At 40.9% G+C, this 11,134-nt stretch overlaps 1 long non-coding RNA gene and 1 pseudogene across 1 annotated transcript; both read right to left on the reverse strand.

Annotated features, from left to right (window-relative positions):
* Positions 1-802: 802 nt before the first annotated feature.
* LOC121763982 lies at positions 803-8,985 on the reverse strand. Its single transcript, XR_006042535.1, has 5 exons — positions 8,585-8,985; positions 8,450-8,510; positions 7,174-7,238; positions 1,425-1,489; positions 803-854 (listed from the first exon to the last, which is right to left on the reverse strand). It is a non-coding gene; the product is annotated as an uncharacterized LOC121763982 (long non-coding RNA).
* Positions 8,986-9,434: 449 nt separating this feature from the next.
* On the reverse strand, positions 9,435-10,861 carry LOC121764152 (annotated as a pseudogene).
* Positions 10,862-11,134: the final 273 nt, after the last annotated feature.

Genomic DNA, 11,134 nt, shown 5'->3' on the forward strand with positions numbered 1-11,134 from the left:
TATCCACTTTTGCCATTTTGGTCCGTGCACGAAATGTTGTCCACTTTGCTTCTTTTTTTTCACTTTTGATAGATGAAGCTCACTTTCCACTAACTCATTACTCTTACATTCTATTACTAAAAAACTATATAAATGTGGAACTCACATTCCACTAAATTTTTGCACTCACTTTTTTCACATTTTTTAAAACTCGTAACGAGTCAAATGTGGACAACATTTTGCAAACAAAAGAGTAGAATATTTTAATTAGAGAGAATAAAGTGGTTGAATGTAACAATTGGTGAGAGAAAATTGCATTATTATTCTCAATTTAAAAACATGTCAATCTTATATGGGATAAACTAAAAATCCAAAAAGAAAAACGGACTATATTAAGTGGTATGGAGGGAATACTAACTATATCCAAGCTTCTATTCAGGCCTTTATAGTGCCCGAACAGGCACTAATCATACAACATCCTCTGTTGGAAAAACAGAATGTAAGAATTCAGAACATATATATCTTCTCATAACAGTCAACTTACTGACACAGGGTGTCACGACCGCCCTTTAGGGTTATAAAATACGGGCGATCGTGATTAAAAGAACTTAATAAACAGACGAAGGAAACTAGGGTTAATAAAGAGTTTGACCAATAACTAATATTTAATAAAGGGGTCAAGGGGTTGACATTATCCAAATAATTAGGTTCAAAGCTAAAAGGTTGATGAATAAAAACAATGTCTCAGCGGAAGCGTTCAAGAGAAAGAGTGACGTCATGTGTGGAGACACAACGACACTCGTAGTTCACAACTAACCAAACCATGCTTCAATTTTAAATTGCTCAACACCACCAACTGCTCGTCGCCGCTCAATCTGCACATAGGGAAAATACATGCAGAGCTGAGTACTTAATATACTCAGTGGGCTTATGCCGAAAACATTTGATGAAAGTTATGTCATCCATACCATAGTGAACTCGAGTTTTACATTTAGAAAATAGATATCATCGAGTATCACAAAACAATTTCATAGACTGGTCAGTCAAAACAATCTCCCCACTTTCTCATCAATCATTCAATCACATCCTCTTTCCATGGTGCGACGAAAGTGTGGCCACACTATTCGCCCACGATACCGGCCGACTAGCAAGGACGGCTCACGATCCCACCTGTGTACACTAGCCTGATAGGGTCTGCGGCCCTACTCAGACCCGAATTCGTTTAACATAGCCCTATAGCCTAATGGAGCGAACTCACAAACTAGGCATCAGGCAACAATCACAACATAGCCCTATAGCCTAATGGAGCGAACTCACAAACTAGGCATCAGGCAACAATCTCATCATCAAAACAAATATGGCATGACATAACAGTTTAAACCACCCTTATTACACCATAATCATACTTTTGAAAACGTAAAGGAGTTTAGTAAAAGAAAGCCCACCTCGACTGCTTAAATCTCAAGTACTCTCTTCCCTTTGGTATCACGATTCACTTGCAATGATTCACCTTTAACATTTAGATTATATATATATCAACACACTCTTCAAAATAAATAAATAAAAATGCATGCATCCTAAGTAAAGTCTTTTATCTCGTTTCTCGATTTTCGCATATTTTTTTTATTATTCGGCTGCCGCTTGTGCCCATAATCCCTCCGTTGGCTCCTCGTACTTCCCTCCAAAATGTAGAAATTAATCTCAATATTTATTTAAGAGAGTAACTAAATTCCCGCAATTATTTCTCTTCAAATTAATTATTTCCGACATAAGATAAAATTATTCACTCTTTAAATTATTCCGGAGATTAATTAAATATTCGTCACGATTAATTGTCGGCCCAAAATTTAATTAATTCCCTACCTTATATCTCCAATTTAATTAAGAGGCCCCAAATAAAAATAAAAGAGGGCCCAAACTTTAAATAAATCCCCCCATTTAATTATAAGGCCCAAAGATAATTATTTACTTAGCCCAATTATTTCTTCATTTCAATTTGTGAGGTCCAAACCAAAAAGGTAGCCCAAAAATTATTTCTCACCATCGTCTTTCCCATCCCTTCTCCTTCATTTAATTCAGTCCCAAAATTAGAGAGTTTCTCCCAAATTCCCGTCGCCTTCCCGATTCACTCCACGCCGCCGACCACTGCTCACCGGAAAGAAATGATGTTGCTATCACGGTGTAGTCGCCGGGTCAGCCTTCGCCAGCCTCCGTCGCTCCAGCGAGAGGAATGGTCGGCGTTCAGCCGCTGCTGTCGTCGCCGTGTCTGTTCGCCCCTCCGTCGCACGCCGCTGTACCATCGGCGGTAGCGCTGGTTCGCCGCCGTGGAGTCACCGCAGCCGAGCAGCAGCGTTGAGTCAGGCGCCTGCTGTCGCTGCTCCGTATTGTCGCTGTCCGGTTGCTGACAATGCTCGAACGGTCCCCGAACAGCTCCGAAACAGGATGAAGTTCGTCTTTTGACTTGCTTCTCGGATCGATTATTTCCCTGATTCGGAACAGCCCCTCACCAGTCCCGATTACCCCAAAAGATGAGTCTATTACAAAGTTATATTCCTTTCGTATTTTCCGATTAATCCTCGCGGTATTCGATTATAAAGTTCGCTTGATGTTGGTTTCAGTTTCTTTCAGTTTGGTTCGATGCCTAATTGATGTGTTCTAGCAGTATTTGAGTTCTAATTGTATGGTATGCTCCAGTAGGAATTGGAATTGGGAGGGAGTATACCTTGAACAGAGCTTGAGAAAACAACCGATAGCTCCGTCTTTTCGAGTTTGGTTCACGGTTTCTGCCGGAAGAAAATTGAATGAGTTGATTTCCAAAAGAAACGTGCAAAATCGAGGGAAATTTCTGCAGAATTACCTTGAATTAACGTTGAGAGGAAAAGTCTTGTCTTCTTGATGGCAGAGATAGGAGAGAACGGTTTTGGGAAGGAAATAATATAGAGGGAGAGATGGTTTAGATGTGAGAGAGATTTTGGGGAGAGAGAGAACGTTTTTTTTAACGTGGGTTGAGGGGGAGGATTCAAATTCCTCATATTTTTTTATATATATTTTTGATTAATTTGGATTTGTTTGGTATTTATTTGCAGATTACGGAGGAGGATAATCTCATCACGGAGGAGGATAATCTTTACAGAATCTTTAAGAAAAAAATTTAATTAGTGTTGATTGAGGACCAAATCAACAGGGAAAATATTTAATTAGATTAGTTTAATTCACAGCCCATTGTATTTTATTTTAAATTGTGCAGCCCATAATTTATTTATCACGGACTGGATTATTTATCCCATTTATTCGATCTAGCTCGCGAATTGAGTCCAATATATTTATTCCTCATGGAAAGGAATTATTTTAACTTCACGTAGTAATTTATTTCACAATTTCTAGTCCAGCGACAAATTCCACTCAACAATTAATTCACGGGCCCTCACAAAATTAATCGCATTAAATGCAAGTACTTTGTGGTTCAAAAAAAAATTAGGTTTAGAAAAACGGGGCGTTACATCCTACCAACCTTAACAGAAATTTCGTCCCGAAATTTGCTACCCTCAAGTGAAGAGTTCTGGGTACAATTCCATCATCTTGTCCTTATTCTCCCATGTGGCTTCTTCATGCCCATGATTTTCCCAAAGTACTTTTACACAAGCAACATGTTTATTTCTCACATTCTGGATCTTTCGGTCCAAAATAGATTGAGGTCTCTCCTCGAGGCTCAAATCTGGATTCAAGGCGACTTCTTCGAAACGGATCACGTGCTTCGAGTCGAACACGTATTTTCGTAATTGTAACACATGAAAAACGTTGTGCACATTTCCAAGGTATGGTGGTAGCGCCAACCGATATGCGACGAGACCCACTCCTTCAAGAAATTCATAAGGCCCAAAAAATCGCGGCTTCAATTTGCCCTTGACGCCAAATCGTGTTATCCCTTTTGACGGAGATACTTTCAGGACAAACTTTATCGCCAGCTTGGAATTGTAAGTCGGTTCGTCGAACATCCGCGTATGATTTCTATCTGTCTTGAGCTTCTTTTATCCTTTCTCGAATTTGCCGAACGATTCCCACCATTTCTTCAACTGTATCGGGTCCAAGTATTCTTCTCGCGCCAACTTCGTCCCAGTAGAGCGGTGATCTATACTTTCTCCCGTATAATGCCTCATACGACTCCATGTTTATCGTTGCCGGAAAACTGTTGTTGTAGGCGAACTCAATCGGTGGTAGTGCTGCCTCCCAACTTCCTCCTCGGTCGAGTACTACGGCTCTCAGCATATCTTCGAGAGTTTTGATCGTTCTTTCGGACTGTCCATCGGTTTGCGCGTCGAACGTTGTGTTGAAGTTCAATTTGGTTTCAAGCTCTTTCTGTAGACTTATCCATAATCTTGAGGTGAATTTTGGGTCACGGTCGGACGTGATAGTCACTGGGACTCCATGCAATCGAACTATCTTCTTTATGTAAATTTGAACCAGTTCGTTTGATCATAGCTTATGAGAATCGGTATGAAATGCGCACTCTTGATAAGTCGATCTATAATTACCCAAATAGCGGTGTTCCCTCTCAGAGTCCTCGGCAATCCCGTCACGAAATCCATGGCGCTGTGCTCCCATTTCCACTTAGGAATCTCTAGCGGTTGTAACTTTCCATACGGTCGTTGATGTAGAGTCTTCACTTGCTGGCAGACTAAATATCTCTCGACGAATGACGTTGTGTCCCTCTTCATACCATTCCACCAAAAGGACTTCTTCAGGTCTTGATACATTTCCGTATTTCCTGGATGGGCGGTATAAGGAGTCTCATGCGCTTCACTCATAACCTCGTTTTTGAGTTCCTCGTTATCCGACATGCATAGTCTTCCTTCGAAAGTAAGGGCATTGTCACACTTTTCACTAATATTCATAGATTCGCCGGTTCGCACTTCTACACGAATTTCCTCCAATTTCGCATCCATCCGTTTTGCTTCATTAATTCTCAACCTTAGATCAGGTTCAATAGCTAAAGTGACGATTCGTGCTTCCACTGTTTCAGGTGCCCTCACCACTTCCAAACGCATCTTGCTGAACTCGCGAATCAGGCTTTCTTCTTTGGTGAGAAAAGTGGCCAGTTGGGAATGGTCCTTCCCGTTCAACGCATCTGCCACTACATTTGCTTTTCCGGAGTGGTAGTTGATGCCACAATCGTAGTCCTTCACCAATTCAAGCCATCTTCGCTGCCGCATGTTCAAATCTTTCTGCTCGAAGAGATACTTCAGGCTTTTGTGGTCCGTAAAGATCTCACATCGAACTCCGTAGAGATGATGTCTCCAACTCTAAGGCGTGTACTACCGCTGCTAGCTCCAAGTCGTGGGTTAGATAGTTCAACTCGTGTGGCCTCAATTGTCGTGATGCATAAGCAATCACTTTGTTGTTCTGTATCAACACACATCTAAGTCCCTCATTCGAAGCGTCAGTGTATACCACGTAGTTCGCTCTAGGCTCTGGCACAGCTAGAATCGGTGCACTAGTTGGCTTTTCCTTCAACAGTTGAAAACTTGCCTCTCACTCCGGGGTCCAATTGACTTTTACCCCTTCTTGAGTTGTTGAGTCATTGGCCTTGCTATCTTAAAAAAAATCCCTCGATGAATCTCCGATAATATTCTGCCAGTCCTAGGAAACTCCGAATTTCGTTAGGTGTGGTTGGTGTTTTCCATTTCTGTACAGCTTTCACCTTTTCGGGGTCTACTCAATTTCCATCTGTGCTCACTATGTGCCCAGGGAAATTCACTTCTTTGAGCCAAAACTCACACTTACTGAACTTGGCGTAGAGTTTCTCGGCCCTTAACGTCTCCAAGGTAGCCCTCAAATGTTCTTTATGTTCCTCCTCGTTCTTTGAGTAGATAAGGACATCGTCTATGAAAATTAGAACGAACTTGTCCAAGTATGGCTGGAACACACGATTCATAAGGTCTGTGAACACAGCCGGGGCATTAGTTAGTCCAAAAGGCATTACTATAAACTCATAATGACCATATCTAGTTCGGAAAGCCGTCTTGGATACATCTTGTCGGACTCCAATTGATGGTATTCAGATGTCAATTCCATTTTCACAAAGACACCGACTCCTCGAAGCTGAACAAACCAATCATCTATTCCCGTTAGCGGAAACATGTTGTAAAGTGTCATCTCGTTCCGCTCTCGATATTTTATGCACATTCTCAGCGTTCCGTCATTCTTCAAAAATAGCTTTGGTGCACCCCGAGGTGGCACACTGAATTTGATGAAATCCAGGTTTTTACAGTTCTTGCAGTTGCATCTTGAGTTCTTCCAACTCCTTAGTCATCATTTTGTATGATGTCCTAGATATTTAGGGTTGATCATGGTTCCAAGTCAATTGTAATATACGACTGTCTATCTGTTAGGAAAGGTAATCCAACATGACTTTCATTTTAACGGTCCTAATCTCATGTCTATAATAGAGACAAACTTATTTTGCCATTTTCACTTTCGGTCTACTTCATCAAGATGTGAACATATCACTGAAAACTTCTTCCAACATTCCCTCCATTTTCCTGCGAAAATTCTTATAATAATGTTCCTAATTCTCTACTTTGGTTGAGGAGGTGGTGGGGATACAATGCGTTCTTTCTTTCAATTCCTTTCCTACTCGACATATCTTGACTCGAACGTTTCTCTCTTTGTTGATGGTGTCACATTGTTAACATACTCTATTTTCTCGACAATTGCCGTATTGTAGCAGTGATCTTTAAATACTCCATTCCTCGCTGCTCACTTAGTTTTATTCATCATCCTCGTTCTATTGGTCATGTCTACACTTGCCGTATCGATCGATCAACTATTTTCACCTAGATCTTTACACCGTACCAGACGATCAGGCCCATGTGCCTAAAATTTTCTTAACATTTTTTTCCTCCTCTCAAATATGTACATAACACGACATTCAATTTCTAGCTCATTACAAGCGGTTCGTAAATGCGAAATATTCATCGCCTCGTTCTATTGGTCATGTCTACACTTCTGGTTGGTATATCAGGCAACAATCACAACATAGCCCTATAGCCTAATGGAGCGAACTCACAAACTAGGCATCAGGCAACAATCTCATCATCAAAACAAACATGGCATGACATAACAGTTTAAACCACCCTTATTACACCATAATCATACTTTTGAAAACGTAAAGGAGTTTAGTAAAAGAAAGCCCACCTCGACTGCTTAAATCTCAAGTACTCTCTTCCCTTTGGTATCACGATTCACTTGCAATGATTCACCTTTAACATTTAGATTATATATATATCAACACACTCTTCAAATAAATAAATAAAAATGCATGCATCCTAAGTAAAGTCTTTTATCTCGTTTCTCGATTTTCGCATATTTTTTTTATTATTCGGCGGCCGCTTGTGCCCATAATCCCTCCGTTGGCTCCTCGTACTTCCCTCCAAAATGTAGAAATTAATCTCAATATTTATTTAAGAGAGTAACTAAATTCCCGCAATTATTTCTCTTCAAATTAATTATTTCCGACATACGATAAAATTATTCACTCTTTAAATTATTCCGGAGATTAATTAAATATTCGTCACGATTAATTGTCGGCCCAAAATTTAATTAATTCCCTACCTTATATCTCCAATTTAATTAAGAGGCCCCAAATAAAAATAAAAGAGGGCCCAAACTTTAAATAAATCCCCCCATTTAATTATAAGGCCCAAAGATAATTATTTACTTAGCCCAATTATTTCTTCATTTCAATTTGTGAGGCCCAAACCAAAAAGGTAGCCCAAAAATTATTTCTCACCATCGTCTTTCCCATCCATTCTCCTTCATTTAATTCAGTCCCAAAATTAGAGAGTTTCTCCCAAATTCCCGTCGCCTTCCCGATTCACTCCACGCCGCCGACCACTGCTCACCGGGAAGAAACGATGTTGCTATCACGGTGTAGTCGCCGGGTCAGCCTTCGCCAGCCTCCGTCGCTGCAGCGAGAGGAATGGTCGGCGTTCAGCCGCTGCTGTCGTCGCCGTGTCTGTTCGCCCCTCCGTCGCACGCCGCTGTACCATCGGCGGTAGCGCTGGTTCGCCGCCGTGGAGTCACCGCAGCCGAGCAGCAGCGTTGAGTCAGGCGCCTGCTGTCGCTGCTCCGTATTGTCGCTGTCCGGTTGCTGACAATGCTCGAACGGTCCCCGAACAGCTCCGAAACAGGATGAAGTTCGTCTTTTGACTTGCTTCTCGGATCGATTATTTCCCTGATTCGGAACAGCCCCTCACCAGTCCCGATTACCCCGAAAGATGAGTCTATTACAAAGTTATATTCCTTTCGTATTTTCCGATTAATCCTCGCGGTATTCGATTATAAAGTTCGCTTGATGTTGGTTTCAGTTTCTTTCAGTTTGGTTCGATGCCTAATTGATGTGTTCTAGCAGTATTTGAGTTCTAATTGTATGGTATGCTCCAGTAGGAATTGGAATTGGGAGGGAGTATACCTTGAACAGAGCTTGAGAAAACAACCGATAGCTCCGTCTTTTCGAGTTTGGTTCACGGTTTCTGCCGGAAGAAAATTGAATGAGTTGATTTCCAAAAGAAACGTGCAAAATCGAGGGAAATTTCTGCAGAATTACCTTGAATTAAAGTTGAGAGGAAAAGTCTTGTCTTCTTGATGGCAGAGATAGGAGAGAACGGTTTTGGGAAGGAAATAATATAGAGGGAGGGATGGTTTAGATGTGAGAGAGATTTAGGGGAGAGAGAGAACGTTTTTTTTAACGTGGGTTGAGGGGGAGGATTCAAATTCCTCATATTTTTTTATATATATTTTTGATTAATTTGGATTTGTTTGGAATTTATTTGCAGATTACGGAGGAGGATAATCTCATCACGGAGGAGGATAATCTTTACAGAATCTTTAAGAAAAAAATTTAATTAGTGTTGATTGAGGACCAAATCAACAGGGAAAATATTTAATTAGATTAGTTTAATTCACAGCCCATTGTATTTTATTTTAAATTGTGCAGCCCACAATTTATTTATCACGGACTGGATTATTTATCCCATTTATTCGATCTAGCTCGCGAATTGAGTCCAATATATTTATTCCTCACGGAAAGGAATTATTTTAACTTCACGTAGTAATTTATTTCACAATTTCTAGTCCAGCGACAAATTCAACTCAACAATTAATTCACGGGCCCTCACAAAATTAATCGCATTAAATGCAAGTACTTTGTGGTTCAAAAAAAAATTAGGTTTAGAAAAACGGGGCGTTACACAGGGATACTAATTAACAGCAATACAAACTGCATACAAGAGTTTGAACCCAAATATTTAAGTACCGCAATCGTTTCCCAACTACATGACTATGCATAACACAGTTTTGGTTCTAAAACCATGATGATTTTGCCAGTCAAGACGAAGTTAATTGAAGCCAATAATATCATACTACATCACAATTCATGCCCAATTCCTGTTCCAATTTCATCTTACAGCTTGTCTGATAGGTGCAAGTGAGGAGCTGTTACCGGCAAGCGAGGATAAGCTCCGTATGTGTCTCCTTGCCGGCTTCTTGGCCTCCAATTTTCCAACCGGCTGTCGCATTTTCACTCCTCTTATCATCTGTATCATGCCAGCATTAGAATAAATAGGACGCCGAGAAAAGATCAACTACAAGGGCAAAGTTGTAACTCACATATTTGCCACATTTGATATCCGAGTAGATGACAATGAAATCTCCTTCATTGACCCTCACATAATCCCCTAAGCATGATTAAAATCATAAGATTTGGTAAATCATTAATTTCCTGGTAGTAAGAATATGGTCGGATTGATGTACTCCTCGTTACCTTACCTGTGTTCTCAAGAAGGTACATTCTGCTTTTGTTATTAGGCCAAAACCTGAAACCTCCAAAATCATATAATCTGAATGGAAATTATAGAAAGGTGTAATTCTAATATCCAATTCAATTCAAAATTATACCTATAACGCATATTCCAAACACGAGAAGTTCCAATATCTTCCATGGCAATGGAAATCCCATCTCTTGTTTCCAGTTCTGGGAGATGGCTTTCAGCCTCTTTCTGGCACCCCATTGCAATTTTGTTTAATTTCCAAGAATCAAGAATTCAACCCAAATACATACTCCCTCCGGTCCCCATTAAATGCACCACATGCTAGTTTTAAGAAATTGTTTGACTTCGTAAATGAAAGTGGATGGAAAAAGTTAGTGGAATATGAGGTTCATTTACTAATAGTAGTAAAAGTGAAATAAGACATTTATTGGGACCGTCCAAATAAGAAAATATGAGATATTTAAAGGGGACCGGAGAGAGTATTAAATTTTATGAAACAAAACAAAGAAGGCACAAGTATACTTACTTTTGGCAACACAATTCTTCCCAAGTTGCCAACATCACTTTGCTTCAACACTTTCTGCAGCAAAAACTTCCAAGTTCTTTTCAGTCTTCCAACCCTATTCACACACAAAAAAAAATATTAATTCTAACTCAATCATGCAAAAATCTAACATACAAAATCAACCAACCTGCTGTTGCTGCCTATCATAAACAGCAGCCGCCGCCGCCTGCCGTTGCAGTTGCATGTCGGAATTAGGTCGCTCTGCTGCGAACATCGGGGAAGAGGCACCCAGAGACCAGTACCCCAAATCCCTCGGAGAAGCACCGCCGTCATCACCCAGGCGAGGATCATTCAGTCGGTTTTGCTGTTGATTCGAGTGACGGCTATGGTGCGAATACAAGGAGGGCCGTTGTCGCGCCATTCTATTCTTCCTGGCCTCTCTAGTTGCAGAAGAGTCGAATCTCATCGCCCTCTCCCCATTTGAACCGTGCATCGCATAGGAAGTACCGTACAAACTCTGCGAGAGCGACCACGACGGAGCATGCTCCATTACCTGAGGATGCTGGCACGGGATTCCATTGACAATCCATTGGGTTGTGTTTGGATGAGGACTGTAGATGGGAAGGGAAGGAGATTGGGCCCTCTTGTGCAGCTGGTGCTGCTCAACCCAGTCTAGGATGAGTTTAAGGAGCTGTTTCTTACCTTATTTAGTGGCTCCCAAACGCTTCGAAGCGTATTCAACGGTGGAGCGCTTCAGCTTGATGCTTCTCATATCCTCTGCGGAGATGTGATCCTTGTTTTGTTTCAGCCATTCGAGGAAGAT

This window comes from Salvia splendens, chromosome 14 (assembly GCF_004379255.2).
Source record: "Salvia splendens isolate huo1 chromosome 14, SspV2, whole genome shotgun sequence".
NCBI lineage: Eukaryota > Viridiplantae > Streptophyta > Magnoliopsida > Lamiales > Lamiaceae > Salvia > Salvia splendens.